At 39.1% G+C, this 16,728-nt stretch overlaps 1 protein-coding gene and 1 long non-coding RNA gene across 2 annotated transcripts in view; one reads left to right on the plus strand and one right to left on the minus strand.

Moving 5' to 3' along the window:
• pex5la (peroxisomal biogenesis factor 5-like a) overlaps positions 1-16,728 on the minus strand; it is a 134,084-nt gene that overhangs the window by 98,898 nt on the left and 18,458 nt on the right. The gene's annotated exons all lie outside the window — the stretch shown is intronic.
• Positions 13,771-15,968, plus strand: LOC123971000. The gene is made up of 3 exons (XR_006825111.1): positions 13,771-13,895; positions 15,287-15,348; positions 15,728-15,968. It is a non-coding gene; the product is annotated as an uncharacterized LOC123971000 (long non-coding RNA).

Genomic DNA, 16,728 nt, shown 5'->3' on the forward strand with positions numbered 1-16,728 from the left:
AAAAAAAATGTTGAAAAGATGTTCCAGGTCTCAACCATCGGAGGATGTATGGCAAGAAAGCACTTGTGCCAACAACAAAAAAAACTTGTGAGAGCATGCTTCTTTGAATAGCAGATTATGTGTCACGATCGTGGTGTGGAGGCAGGTTGGAGAACCCAAACGCAGGACACAGAGCGGGGCAGGTATGGTACAACGAAGGGTTTTAATAAACAAACAAAAGCGAGCACACTTACAGGTGAGTGGCTGAATAACTGAAATCCAAAATCCAAAAGTACCGGGAGACGAGACAAGACGAGACAAGCAAGGCTGGTTACAGGCAGAGAGTACACACACGACAGACTGGGGGGTAACATGAACAATGACCGGACAAGGACAAGACAGAAACACCAGGTATATATACACAGGGACTAACGAGCAGGGCGGGAGCAACACAGGTGACAGACATGAGACTAACGAGGCAGAGAGAGAGCAGAGGAAAACAGAGAGACTAGACATGACAAGCAGACTATATAACAGATACTGGACACTAGACAGGACAGAACCCAAAACTCAACATACCAAGGCAGATACCAAACTCAAAAGTAAACACAAAGGATGGCCAACCGGCAGAGCGTGACATTATGTTGGGATACACTGTTGTTGATATTGCAATATTAGCTGTTACTGAAGCCGGTACAAACTGCACCAATAAAACATTATTTTAGCTTGTTAACTAAATGTATCGCTTTGTCACTCAGAGCCCTAATTAAGTTACTTCCTTAAGATTAGGAGGTCGGGTTCTAGCAACTTTGCATATTGTGTTTATAAGCTGCAAGCTGCAGACCACAATGTTGTTTGAGCTTCTTTTTCTTATCCTCTGCTTTTTGTCTGTTCCATAATGTTGTAGTGAACAACGGTGTGGATTTGTGCATTTTATATTGAATAAATTTGGAGCTACTCTAAATTCCTTTCTCCTCCCCAGAGAAGAAGGGGAGGGGTCAAAGTTGCTTTCTCTAAGTGCTAGCCCAACCATAAAACTGGCACCATTTTGATTCCGAAGCTGATAACGCGGGGCCTGACTGTTAAACTGACAAAGGGACACGAACCAGCCATTGGCCTCTCCCTGAACAGCCTATCAAAACTGCCCCCCCCCCACACATTTCCGTGGCAACTGACCTTATTCTTTGTTTTATTACCACATCAAAGGGATACTCCTTGTCTCGCCTAAGTGTGACATGGTCCAGGACAGCCGAACTTTCAATGTAAAAGGGACTGCAGTCTCCAAAGACTCAAAGCATTTAATTAAGTTTAATTAAATCTTTAGTTACTTGATTACGTTTGCCTCTATTTGAGTAGTTATGTTAACTGTTGTTGCTATCCGTTGTTGATATTAGTGCTGAAAAGAAAGTTACTTGTGCAGTGTTTTTATTTTCAGCAAGACACTCCTTCATCTAATGTAATCCAAGCTTTCCTCATGTAACCTGAGCTCCCCCAAGTGGACGAAATAAGTATTACATGCCCTCGTTGGAAATGCCGAAATATCCTGACCAATAATGTGACAATTGTTTCCGGTTACCAAATGCCTAGAACAGTACAACCGTTCGACCATTGAAGTTTGATTGTGGAAAATATTTGATTATAATACGCGCAAATAGATTTCTTTTAAACATTAAGTTTAGAAAGGCAGTCCCTTGGGAAACCTGAGATGCCCCCTGGGGAACCACGCCCCAGGCAACAAAAGAACGACACGCGACCTCTCGCGCTCTTCTCTTCGCTGTTGGCTCTCTTCCACTCTGCTCGGCACTCTGGACGCTTCGGCACGCGTTTGGCACTCTGGACGCTTCGGCACGCGTTTGGCGTGCCTCGCCAGGCAACGCCCAGACTCGGCCAGCGAAACAGGCCTTTTGTTCGCCTGAAGCTACACACCTGAAGTGCCGCGACATCGATCTGCCTTCAGTTTGTTTTATTTTCTTTATTTCTTTTGTTTGTTAAGGTTATCAGTCCGTTAAGTTACACTGGACTAATTCAGGAACGACCAAGTTCCATTTTAAGCCTTTTTCGTCGAGCCAACTTCACCGAGGTCAGACCAAGCCACGTGGTCTCGCCAGCTACAACGAAGGAAACCTGAAAACAGCCGAATTGCCAGACAGAGGAGGCGTTTTCAATCAGACATGGAAAACCCCGGAGAATCCCTAGCAAAAAGCCAGGATCGGGCAGCTAGCGTGGGACCCGTGCAACAGGCCAAAAGCAGGCTTTCGACAAGCAGTAAGACTTAACACACGTTCTGTGATCAGATGTCCATTTTAACTCCTAAATTATGCTATAATTTAGGAGTTTACTTTCATTAGCTCTTCTATGCCGTGAGGGTCAAATGCTTCCCACAATCGAACCTCCAGGCTCATTGCTCAGCAAATGTTTATGTTCCCTGTATCCCACCATCTTTTTATCACCTTAGTTAGAGAATAAATTCACTGTAATATAATCAAGAGCTGTGTGTGTTGCCTATTTCTAGTTCCTGCCAAGAGAATTGACCCTTTAGATATGAGACTGACTGACTGATTTAAGATAATTGAGCGATTATTAACTAACTGATCACTAGTAATAATTGTATAATTATTCAAAACTACCTAGAGGTCCGGAGACTCTAGGATTATAACAACTCCGGTGGTGCCCTGAAACGAGGAATAAATTTTGATTTTATGAATCTTAAAAATTCATAATTGGGTATCAATTCTCATAAATTTATTAAATTGCATGACTAAAATTTAGGTCTGCTACAATGTGCATTTGTACCAACTGGAAAATTATTGTTTTTATTGATAATTTATCCCACAACCATGCGCATATATCTTAACATATACATAACATAATAAAATTAACAATGCATCAAATTACTATGATTATTATGAAAAGGGTTGCTTGTAGTGACAAACCCACAGAGAATTATCAACCACTTCTACAGTCATCCTCAGCTCTACAGAGCTCTTTATCATTTTTCACCTAATTGTTTTGGTTTTCATTTACACACACTTCACTGTGTACACACTGTACAGTTTTGTTAAATGTTTTAAAACAAAATTAATAATTTTTTGTTGTCAGAGTTGAAGCAGTTACACTGTGGCTTGAAGCAGAGTTGAAAATGACTACCTTATTGATATTTTACACAATTTCATAGTGTTGTTGGTTATAGTTGTGTCAGCAGGTCACAGACATTTTTTTTCCAGGCTCACAGGAAAACAAATAGCTGTGCGTACAGTCCACAGTGCCCACCCTTTGGGGACCCATCCAATCTTAAAAAATTACAGAATGAAGCTTAATAAAGAGAATGTCTAAGTAATAAACTGTGTGTTCCCATAATGAATAGACATGAAAGGCCCCAGTCTCCCATCACCATCCCTATTATTTACTTGGTGACTGAGCAGAACAGGCAGCCAATTACAGGGCCCGTCAAACTGTCAATCACCGTGAAGCAATTCATAGAAATCAAAAAGCAAACTGTCACAGCGACATTATCAGGTGCTGAAGAGAGAGAAAAGAGCATGCTCAAGCAGCAATTAAAGGAGCAGGATGTGTTGCTAAGGAGGAATACAATCAATGTTGACTTGAGGATGAAGGAAAGAAAACTATAACCTACAGCCCCATGACATTCTCCACATATGGTGCTGCTCATCACTTATTGTCCAATTTATTTGGAAATTGTGCAGTAGAGTAGGTTAACATGAAATGTGTCACCACCTGTTGTACTCTATACAAGCACCACAGATCATGCCAATAACAGGGTGAAATTGCAACAACATTATTCTAAAGCTGCTATTTGTGACTTTGTGATGACACAGAATCTTGAGGCACCTTGTTTCACCTTGTTGTTAGTAGGCAACAACAGCAATATAGCTTATATATAACAATCAATGACCGACCTAGTAAGTGGAATAAAAATATATTATTTACTGAAATGATGAAATTAGACAGCAGTGAAATTGTCAACTAGACAAGTGCGACCTAACAAACATAATTGTAATTTCTCAAAAGCAGTGTTTGGAAAGTCAATCACGTGTGTTGTTCACCACACTCAACCATACAGATGGATATGTGCTAATAACCATATACCGTAATTAAAAGACTTGAATTTAACAATATAAGATCAGAGCAAACCCATCAAAGAGTTGCTCTTTAGTCTATAAATTCTCTCCATGTGGAGCATTTTTGTGCAGTAAGGGTATTACATTTCTGAGTTGCTGTGGTCATCCACTGAAGTTGTCACGTCATGTCACGTTGTCATGGAAGCATTGCCAAGACCCCTTGGCGTCAGTTTTGTTTTGGGAAGCCCTGTAGCATCATAGTTCAATGCACTGGGAGAAGCCCTTTAGCATCATTGCTGAACACTAAAGGTAGGAGTAGTATATAAATATTAGAAAAGTCCAAGTCAGAAAGTGGTTGGGGTAAATGGGTTGATGGGTGGTCGGTTGGGTCCCAGGAGACTTGTGTTTGTTCCCATGTGAAACATAAAGTCTTTTTCATCATGTTACTTAAGTACCATTACTTAACTTTTATAACTTAACTCATGCAAGTAGCCCAGTTATTTTAACCCAAACCATGATCTTTTCCTAAACCAAACCAAGTAGTTTTGTTGCTTAAAACTAACCAAATTGCAATGTTAACCATTAGTTTTATTTTGAAATTCTAACCAGACATCGAATATTTATTATTGCTATCTTGACCGCAGAGCCCTACACGTGCAAAATTGGTGCAAAAGAGGTACCCAGGGCATTAAAAAGCGAAGCCATGGTTTCTTGACTAAGTGTTCAAACATGACGAGTTGGGAGTGAGAATGTGTTGGCTGAGGGCAGCACAGCTTAATATTGCCCCCCAAAACAACGATGTGGGGTCACGGATCCTGTCCTGGATTGGTTTCTCTCTAGTCGAAGAGCACATAGGCAAGCAGGATGCTTTCAAAAGCTAGGTACCTAAAGACCTTGGTCAAAGATGACATACTGTATTTGGAGAGACCATGGGTGAAGAATACATGTTGAATTATTAACTGGGCTTTCTCCTTGGCAGTGCGTAGTTTGGAAAGGAGAATAAAATTTTCTCACCATATCCTCCACCTATACTTTAATGTTTGTACCTGGTCTGCCTGCATTCGAAAGGCCCAGTACCAGCCTCTTCCTGGCTTTGTCTCTGCCTCTCTTCTAGTTTTCCACCTTTTGTAGGGTTTTTTTGGCAAGCGAATTGATCTGTCTTTTTCCCTGCGTGCTATCGACTGTTCACCCTCACATTTGCAGCTCAATGACTAATCAGCTCTTGTGCTTTCACCTTCTGGTCACAGATACTCTCGTTGCTAGACTGTCAAATATACCTCTGTGACATTATGTCTCTGATCACTGAAGGTTCTCTATGTCTATACCAGTCTGTTCACGCTGACAGTAGTTTGTGATCGTTAGGTCAATGTGCTTCTGCTGATCCACTCACATCCATCTGTTGGCTGATAGCTGTGCTCGGGTTCTTCAGAACCAAATGTTACAAATCCATTTGAATGTTGACAGGTGTGCTTATAATTGCAATCATGAGTGTTTGTTTGGCGTTATTCACACATGTAGAAATCATCTAGATTGTTATCAATCCATTTGACTTGCTGCTCTCATTTACAACTGTCCTAATCATCCATCAAATCAGACTCATCTTTTTCACCTGAATCACTATCGCTTGTGTGTTTCTGACTGAACCAGAGCTGTGTACTTCAAAAGATGAAGTAGCTAAGGATCAAAGCCTGTGCTCTTTGAAACAGCAGTGCATCAATACTAAACATATCCCTCTATGTGTAAGAAAGACAATGAGAGAGCAAGAATGGTGAAAAATATGTGCTGGATATAGGAGCTATGTGTTTGCTTGGAGGGGGGGTGTATGCATGTATATGTGTGATTTCATGTGCGCATTTATTTAGGAGAGTGTGTGTCCTAATGCTGAAATGGCATCACAGTTCTCTCCAGTGTATGTATCCTGTTTACTTTGTTCTTCTCTCCATCTTCCCCGTGCTGTGTTGGCTGCCTCTCGACTGGCAGCTTTCCAAAAAGAACAGCTTCCAATATTAGTGTGCTTAAATGCACACACACACACACACACACACACACACACACACACACACACACATACCATGTATGAATGCACACTTTGAAAATGATCCTTAGACAATATTACTAAGTCTGGTTAAAGTGAAATTGGCTTGGACACAGCCATCTCGAAATTGTGGCTATGCCAATGAAAGTTTTACCATTCCTCTCCAAACTTTGACAAAAGTGAAATAAATACAGAGCTGTCCTGATTTTTTGAGTTGTACCATATTTATTGCAAGATATTTTAATGCAAGGACAAACCTGTCACCATCTGTATAGCATCTGTACACAGGTTGTGGTAAGCCACTCCTTGTAAAAGTCCAAAGCATTTGTTAAACCCAGTCCACCCCTGCTGACAGAACCAAGGTTATAGTTTACAAACTTATTTGTTGTCCATGAAGCTGTGCAGAAAATAATAAATTATGCACAATTTGCAGTAATGTACAAATATATAGGCCAAATTAACCACGACTAATCGGCATTACATGAGGGTAATTTGGCCATTTATTCAGGATTTATAGCTAATACTAGCCTGTCAGCTGGATGACATGTGTCATATACAGTAGGTGAATTTTTTGTCTAGTGAAGACAATAATGGTTATTGTTCCAGGTGTTCTGACCACTGGACAGAATCCTCTTTGCTGCAGAGGTTATTTTCCCGATCTTATTTGACTTTATTTTATCCCTTTTATTTTATTGTATTTTACTAATTTTATATTAAATTTTCATGCTCTTATCTTTTTTTGTATTATTCTTTACACTTGTTAAAGCACTTTGTAACTTGTTTTTGAAAAGTGCTCTACAAATAAGGATTATTATTATTATTTCAGAGCAGGACTGGATGAAGTTCTGCTGCTGGCTTGTTCTTGCAGCTTAAGTGTCATGGTTGTTAAGGGAGCCACACTTTTCACTACTACTGTTTTCTGGTCTCTCCCAGTGTTTTCCCCGGTGTATTTCCTACATGCAATTCTGGATTCACCTGTCACAGTTGCATCTAATTAGTTACCATCCCCAATGCATTTATGCATTCTTCATGGCCAGACATGGGAGGGCGGAAGTGGGAAACATATCAATACCTAACTCTGTGCATTTAAGCTACAATTCGAGAAAGACATGGATGTCCAGGGCAGTTTTTACTGGACTTTACTTTTACTTCTTATGAACACAAGAAATGTAAACAGAGATTCTACTTGACCCATTTACAAGAAGGCTCTGCAAATCAAACAACAAACAGAGGTTTCTTTAAAAGTTTGTAAATGGTGCCTCACCACATCGCTTGACCAGAAGCCCACACGTCCCCATGTATATGTAGCAATTCCCAGGCTTTTCGTTTAATGTTTTAAGCTGTTTTTAAACTGCATATTTAAACATTCCCTAAACTAATTTGTTGCAGATAAGCTGTTTTGGTAAGCATGTGTTCAGCACTTGAAGTGGGAAAATAATATTTGCCAGTATTCCCCTTATTCATATGTTAGCATGTGTATCGGCCAGTGTCAGCCAATCATTAAGTACTATATTCTGATTTGTGTAAATAAACTAGTATATATTACTGATGTTCACCATATACATTTATTTAACCAGGGGGGTCACCATTTGAATTATTAAGCAGGGGGGTCACCATTTGAATTATTAGAGTAAGAAGTATTAAAATTATTGTATGGTTATTGTTATGTTACTTAGACTAGCACCTCACACAGTGCTCCCACTACCATCCTTCCTTCTTTAAAACAGTTTGTTCCATCGGTCGGTCTAGGAATAAGTAGACATATGCAGAACAGAATATGGTATAAATAAACAATATTTATTGAGTAGGATAAGCGAATATTAACTCAATGGAGGTGCTTGAACTGGCTGATGATCCAGCATCTATTCTAGTGACAATTTTAAGCTTAAACTGTAACCGACATAACAATACTATTATTAATTTTATCAGCTGCATCAAGCCCTTTCAAACTGGCTTCCCCAGATTTCATTTAAATATAAAATACTATTAAAACTATAGCTTGGCTGAATACTTGCATCAGTGTTGCCCAGTATGCCCAGCTAATCAACATTTTTAACTTCAATATTCAATTCAACAGTCAGTGTCAATTCATTGCTTTCCCTCTTGCATTATTAGCCCAGAGTCATAACTAAATCTTGCCTGAGAGACTTCATAATCATTGTCTTATTTTAAAATTATTTGCACCTAGAAATATTGTCTGGACTGGACTGCACAGAGGTCCCTGTGGCAGGAGTTTCATTTTGTGCACACGTATGAACTGCAAGCAAATCAGACCAAGAGATGTGCTGCTAGGTTAGCCAGACAAACAGAGTACCACTGCAAGCTAGCACATCACCTTAACGTTACTGTAATTGGCTGACATCAAACTTGGAGAGGAGAGAACAGAAGTTTACCTGATTGCTGTCACTATTGTGGTGTTTTTTCCCCTCTCTTTTTGTCACCAGAAGGATAGTGCTTCTTCATCCTCTCATCAAAGTTAAAAACACTGACACCTGCTTTGACACGAGGGGTTAGGCTGGGCCTTTAACTAACTCATAAAACAAACTTCAAGGACTGCCTTTTTTCACCTATGTGCATATGGAAAAGCGATATTTCTCATATATTGGCTTCTGTGCACTTGCTCCTGTAAAATCCATCATATCTTATAGAGCTCATAGTACCTTATTATGCCGCTAGAACACTGCGCTCCCAGAATGCAGGGTTACTTGTTATTCCTAGAGTCTCCAAAAGTAGAATGGGAGCCAGAGCCTTCAGCTATCAAGCTCCTCTCCTGTGGAATCACATCCCAGTTTGGGCTTGGGAGGCAGACACCATCTCCACATTTAAGAGTAGGCTTAATAAGACTTTCTTCTTTGGTAAAGCATAAAGTTAGGGCTGGCGCAGGTGAGCCCTTAGTTATGCTGCTATAGGCCTAGACTGTTGGGAGACTTCCCATGATGCAATGAGCTCCTCTTTACTCCACTCTCTGTCCATGTATGCATTTTGATCCCACTCTCTCTCTCTCTCTCTCTCTCTCTCTCTCTCATTTTCTCCTCGCTTCTGTCAATTTTTGCAGGTATTTCTGCATCCAGAGATGTGGGCTCTGGCTCTATGATTACGTGTCCCTGCTCGACACCCGCTGATACTATTGTTATTACTATTATTATTATTATTATTATTAGTCTTGTTATTGCTGTTGTTATTTTTGTTGTTTTTATTAATAATACTATTATTAATAATAATACTATTAATACATTTTCATAATTGAAATCATTAAACATTAACTGTAAGGGTAAATTGCTATGTACTTCTACTGTGTCCAACACACTTAAACAATTAGGAAATCAGCTTTCACAATATTAGACAAACCAATGTCCAAACTATTAATGCATTAATGTGTCTTTTCCTCCTGCGTAATCCATGCCAAAACCCTCAGTCCCTGCAATCTCTCCAGTGGGCTCTTGAGGGGAAAAATGCAGTATGCAGAACACTGATATAATAAACTATAAGGCTTATATAAGGCTCTGTTGTTCAAAAATATTCCACGTACCTTTGGAATCTTCCCTCTACATTTGATATACAAAACACAGGAAACAATTGCAAGATGGGATTATATAGCATTTATTAAGGGTATTAATCTTTTTTTTTAAACCTCCGTTGTGTGTGGCATTGATGGGAACCCTGTCTTTTCCCAAGTAATAAGTGATGGCCTCACTTCTCTTCTTGTGCCTCTGGGAGTCTCATAGACACAGGGACAGGGATACATTAAACAGTGCCTGTAGTGCTGGTTTGGGAAGCAAGGAAAGGATGGTGTGTAAAGAAATGAGACAATAGTTTTGTTACTTTTTATACGCCTAAATATTTAATGTTAAATCATGTGTATGAATACTTTTCCTAAGGATTGTAACTGGCCCAACTTCCATTTCGGTTAATCTACTACTGTAGATCATTTTCTTTTTCATTACTGCAATGTTAACCTCTTAGAGTATTGTATAGTAATCTAGCTATAGTGGTCATGTGGTACATCATGGTAATTTAAAGCAAATAAGGGTAAATAATAGCAAGATTAGTTTTTTTTTTATATGTAGGGGTGACTTTTGAAAAAGAAAACTGAAGGTTATGAACTTTAATATCAGCAGCACTAATATTTGTATGTTATTTGAAAATCTGGACAAAAACCCACCCAGTACTGCCTATATTCAGTCTGTCATACCTCACCCATAAATAAGCATCCTTAAAGTATACACTTCAAGCAGGTTTGAGGTTAGAGCGATTTTCCTTTAGCGGTTCGATGTTCAACCTGTGATTGGTTTCACACTGTTTCCCTCTAATGGATCCTGCCATGATCCCCTGTGGTGACACCTGTACGGCAAGAAATGGCCATGAACCTGATGACGCAAGAGCTGGTTCGCCTTCAAGGACCCTTCCATACCAGGGATGAAAAAGCAGATGGAGCACACTCAGCACTCAGCCTGACTGATTATACACAGTAGGCACACAATACCCATCCATACTCAATCCATGGACAGAGGTGGGCTTGCACCAAACATACATATCAGTTCTTAAAAACCACACACAACAAACAATAAATGTGACCACTAAAATCTTAGTTTTCAGTACCATTCATCATTTGCATTGAAGCAATGAGAGGTACTATAAGCTGCTTTTGTAATTCTACTCAGTTTTAGCACTTCCCTTGACCAAAGTCTATTGTTCCCAACCTTATCTACCAGTGTAGACACAGGTGGGAGAAAGTGGAGTGCAGTCCTAACTCCCACCTGTCTGTCTGGCACATTGGTAACAACCATGCCAAGTGAGACATTTGCCACACCAGAGAACCATCCCAATAAACCGGTGTCACATCAAAGCAGCAGGAGACTTGAACAGTTTAAAGGGACCTAAACATGCAAGGGATCAGCCCCATCTCTAGGCTATGAAAACGACCACAACTGAACATTTACCCTGCTCATGGGGATAACATCCAGTGGCCAAGCAGCTTAGACCTCAAGAAACCTGCAGTGCTGGAGCTGAGCATGGTGCCCTGAAGAATCATCTGATGTTCTGTGGTATAAATAGGGGGTTTAGAGCGCAGATCACTCACATCACTCACCTGCTTCATTGAAGTCCGAGGCAGCAATAGGACTATTTTCAAAGAGAACAACTTAAGGGAAATCTTTTCAATGGGCTCTAACTGCTCACAAGAGAGAGACCTGAGCACTACAGGAATCTCCCACTGGAGAACAGATGGGTTAAGAGACAACTCTCTCAAGGCAGAAACCATTTGTGGAGATGGTGACTGAACAATGGCCCAAAACTAAAATTACAGTAGGAAATCACTGATAGAAAGCGACAGGCCTTTATCAACAGAGGCTGGATAAAAGACAAAACTTCTTTTTGTTTTTTATTTAATTTTAAATTGTGGTAACAACAACTGAAAGTAACATCTCAGCTTTTTAATAAACCAACTAGTTTCTTATTCTTAAACAAACATTTGCACTTTCTTATCCTTCTTGTACTTTTTTGAAATATCACATATGGTAATAAGATGAACAACCAAGTGGCAGAAATTATTTTATATTATTTCTGTTCTAAATTAATTGAAAGATGACCCTTCTACTTACACGGTTAGTTATTATTATCAGCCTACTTCAAATCATTATTCATAAAATGATGTATACATAATGAATACACAAAATAATTAAAAATACAGGTGTACACATATATCAGGCATATACCAAGCAAAGGATGGATAGATAGATAGAAAGATACTGTAGAAACATTCATTGATTTTCTTTTTATCCATAAGTTAAGGATATGCAATAAACCATCTGGCTCCAATTATATTGGGCATGAAACATTGACAACCTAAGATATAGATATAGGTATACTGGGACTTTATCACCACTGCACCTTGAGCTGAAATGAATGAAATCCCTTGGTTGTGCCTTGAGGGCCTGAAAAACAATCTGGACCTCAGAGGTGACAGCCCATGGATAAATAATGTAAATACTAAGAGACAACCTTTTATTGAAGTTTTCTGTGTGAGGGGACTACGAATGACTATAGTGAGGAACCCTGTGCCATGGGATAAAATGCTGTCACTGCACAGTTGGTGAAGGGCCTCGAGTGACATTTGTCAGTGAGACTGACTAGCATTCCAAATTAAGCACATAACCTTTATGAAATGATAATCAATCATACATCATCACATCAACACCAAACCAAAACCACCAAACCAGAACACAATGCTGTGTGAATGAGTGTTTTTTTGTTTAATTCATCATCATCTAAGTTAACTCCATTTGATGTTCCATTATTCTGTTTTGAAGATGATGTGCTCATGTCTGCAGAGTCTAAAGCCAAGAAGCCTATCTACTATTTGTGTGGCCCCTAAGGACATTTTTCAATCCATAATTATAGTCCACACATGGTCAGATGCTGAACTTTTTCCCCAATTAGTCAGATAAAGGAAAATAATGTCCTCACTTAATCTCTGCATGTGTATTTTTTGTTCAATGTACCTATGTGTTTAAAAATAAACTAGCAGTTAGATACTGAATATTTAAATTAGGAAAAAGGTTAATGTGAGCACCAGGTTTCACAAAACTTAGTTTCAGAGATTCACAAATATTGATGCACAAGTAAAAGCTACAAGACTTAACACAGTTGTGATTGTGATAGATGCTGGATTTCACAGTAAGTAACATCAGCTACCAAACTCACTTTGTTTGAGGCCTGTGGGTGTCCACTGACTGCTTGTGGCTCACATTTTTAAGAGAGATTTATGAGAGAATAGCTACGCCCACAGCACAAATAGAACCTATAGATACCAGCCACAAAGTTGGAGCTCTCTTTTTGATGAAGTGAGAAGAAAAGTAACTTTATTTGAGAGTAAAATATAGTTTCATAATTTGATGCATTCTATATGAACATTTTACAAACGTATGTCAAAGTATGTTGCATTGTGCAAAACACTATTTCCATCTATGAATCACTTGATATGTGGTTTAAGAGTATTATAATAATTAGGTTTCATGATGAACCTGTCTTAACAAAAACTGTAAATAAAGAAGAAACATGACGTAAATATACACTAACAAAGGTCACAACTTCTAAATAACAACCATAAATGTCAGAGCCGGCCGAGCCACTAACTGTGCTTTCAGACCAAAAGCGAAGCAAGCATTCGGGGTGGTGAGTTTACATACAAAGTCCTGTCGGACGGCGCGAAATGACGCGAAGGGGGTGGTGCCAGCGACGCAAAGGCAACGCAAAGGCCTTTGCGTGAGTTGAAAATTTCCAACTCAAGCGAATTTTCACTGGTTCTAATCGCCTTCTCGCGTTGTGTGTGAACACTTGCAGCGAATGTACTCACGCGAGGAAAGCGTCGCGAGGATTAAATTTGCGTTTGGTCTGAAAGCACCATAAGGGACCTTTGCGGTGGCATAGGGCCCTGCGGCCAGCAGAGGGCCCCCTACAGTTACTGCTTGCTAGTGGTGGAAAAAAATCACTAAAAAAGAAACGTAATATAATAAAATAAAATAAAAGACAGATCTCTATATTATGCACCATAATAAGAATATTGATTATTTAATTTAGTTATATATTATGGAAAATCAGCTGCCCTGATGGGTCAGCTTGCTTGGACATCCCTGCGACTCCTGACCCTGTGACTGTTACGCTGGGTCAGTCATGCTCTTATGACGTCTGACAAAAAAAGATCATATTTGTCTAGACATGAAAAAAGACGATTCAATTCAACTTTAATCAATTCAATTGACAACAGAAGAGCCTCGAAGAAGAGAGGAGACAAGAAGATAAAGGTACGAAAGCCCACAGACTCCATTTTCAGTTTCCTATGCCTGTATTTGTAGATAATCTGCACTAAAGGTCTTACATTAGCCTTAGTTAGCCGTGCTGGTATTAACCATGCTAATGCTATACTTGCAAACATGCTAACCGCAATTAGCTTCCGAACTTACTGCATAAAATTGTATTAGTATTATTATTATAACATAGTTCAGTTTCCCACAGGATTTTAAGATACTATGGTGGGTGGACCCTCCGGGGGTGTCCTGGCGCATGCCCCCCCAGTAGAAAATGTTGTACATTTAAAGTTAAATGCATTCATTTAATACAAAATCTATGAATAACTTTGCACTCTTGTAAACAATGTTGTGCTCTAGTAATATATTTGATCATAAACCCATTGTATAGCTATAAATGGTGATGAAACAGCAACAAAAGTCAACAAATGTATTTAATGTTTTTCCAGCAACCCCAAATCAAAGAATAGAAAATAGAATAAGTAATTTTCCTAACACTTTGTTGTTGTTGTTGTTTTTACTTTTAATGGACAAATGTAATGTTTTAAACTTTCTGTGAATATGATATAATCCAATTAATATTAATTCCATACTATATAGACACCTTATTTTGAAAACCAGATGTTGTCACATGTGTATCCTCGTGCTAAATTCATCAAGTCCGACCCAGTTTGATAAATTATATTGTATGCGGTTCTCTATCGCGTAACATGAAGACTTCACAGCCTCTCTTCAGGTTGGACTCTCATACTGCAACACTTGTCTTTGTAAAGAGAGAAACTGGTAGGAGTCGCTAAGCTGCCTGTCAGCTCAAGCTGGTCCGTTGCAGTTACCATAAAGGCTTTAATACGTGTGCACTACAAATTTATGTGCAGCTAGCTTAATCGCCTTCACACAAACAGAAACAGACCATTAACGTTACTGTAGTTACCTCAAAAGAAAGGTGGTTGTCTCAAGTTGGATGCCAAAGTGTGTGAGCGTACGAGCTTACAGCAGTGTGGAGCAGCTCCCACAAAACACAACATTAGAGGTCTGAAAGGTTATTTTGAGGTGTAAAAATATTTTTGGTTCATTTTGAGACTATGGCGGAGCATATTAGACTGTGGCGTGCCACCATGGTCATGGTCTTAATTAATGGGAAACACTGTAGTTTACGATTAAATCGTATTATTAAAGTCACATGGAGGACATGGGTATTTTTCAATTTAAGCCATTAGCCTATCTTTTATCTATCTTAACATTATCTATGGAGCTGAGCTGTTCCCATCTGGTGTTATGTATGTATTGGAACAATACAACATATGCCCAGTTTAGCCTCTACACTAAAGGGCCAACATTAACTTACTCTTACCATTAAGTCATTGTTTATTTTCTTTATTTCACTGCAGGTTCATTAACCAGATCTACTGTGCAGAAAATGGTCATGTCACCCAAGAAGCTGACACTGGTGGTAAGTTATGTGTTTTAGTTAAACCTATAGAGATGCCCTTTCCTTTTACTTATAAATCAAATATGTCATGTGGGGAGTGTGTAGTGGCTGTATTTAATGACTGATTCTGGAGCAACATTATGGAGCCTCCTCCAAAGCTGCCAGTATTGAAACAACGCATTTTCATCTTAATGCGTCATAACTGACGCTTTCAGACAGCGTGACAAAGCATAAATATTTTACGCTAAAGGTACCCTTCAGCGTCATGCCCCAGAGCATCTCATAGAGACACACCTGGTGCATCTCACAATAGATGAACAATTGTTCACCTATAGCAACACTCAGTGTATGAACATGTCAATTTACTAAATTACTAATTTTCTGTTAATCTTCCTTATAGGTCTACCTGTGCCTACTGAAGTGGAGAGCAGTACCATCATGTTGCCACCACACTTGGCTATCCAGTTTCTACTCCTCCAGTGGATCTAACTAAGTGACCATCAGTCCTAAATGACCAATTACACGTTGATGTGGTGAGCAGCATTTTGATATTTCCAAAAAAGACACTCAGACAGTAAAAGTCTTTTCTATCATATAAATATGATATAAAGCACCCGGTTGATACGATCAACTGTTTTCTAGTTTTTTGTCTCTTGAACTCTTGTTTGGCTTTTACTAAAGATTTGAGCTTTGATCATAATCACTTTATCAGTATTTTTATTCAGAACTAAGTTCATCAGTGTCTACTGGGTCTTGTGCAGCCATTAAGCTCAGTAGCTCTAGTAGTATCATATGTTTCCTGTTTGACATAGTAGATATATTAATATAGAGTATAGTCTAGTTATTGTTTTTCATCAGAATCAGCTTTATTGCCAAACAGGTTTAAGACAATTTGCTTTTTGTGCCAAACAAACATGGCAGGTTTAAGAAAATAAGAAAGATTCGTCAGGTCTTATTTAAAAACAAGAGATGTTGTTTCTGTGTCATATATAGTGACAACACCTGACAGTCAGAGGGGCTTCCAACTAAATTTTGATTAGGGCCTCCGAAGGTCTAGGGCTGGCTCTGCTAAATGTAAACAGTGTAGTGCTCAGACAGCGTATAAATACAAATTGCCAATAAAATGTAACTTGGATCTACATATTTAAAGAGGTGGTATTATGCTCATTTTCAGGTTCAAAATCTTAATTAGGGGTTGTACCAGAACAGGTTTAATTTTCAAAAAACACCATATTTTTCTCATACTGCAGATTGCTGCAGCTCCTCTTTTCACCCTATGTGTTGTACGCTCCGCTCTTGAGCTACAGAGTGATGCATCTTAATTGTACAAAATCTTTGTTGGGAGTTGCACATGCGCAGTTCCCAGGTAAGGACTACTAGCCAATCAGAAGCAGAGAAGGG

This window comes from Micropterus dolomieu, linkage group LG05 (genome assembly GCF_021292245.1).
Source record: "Micropterus dolomieu isolate WLL.071019.BEF.003 ecotype Adirondacks linkage group LG05, ASM2129224v1, whole genome shotgun sequence".
NCBI lineage: Eukaryota > Metazoa > Chordata > Actinopteri > Centrarchiformes > Centrarchidae > Micropterus > Micropterus dolomieu.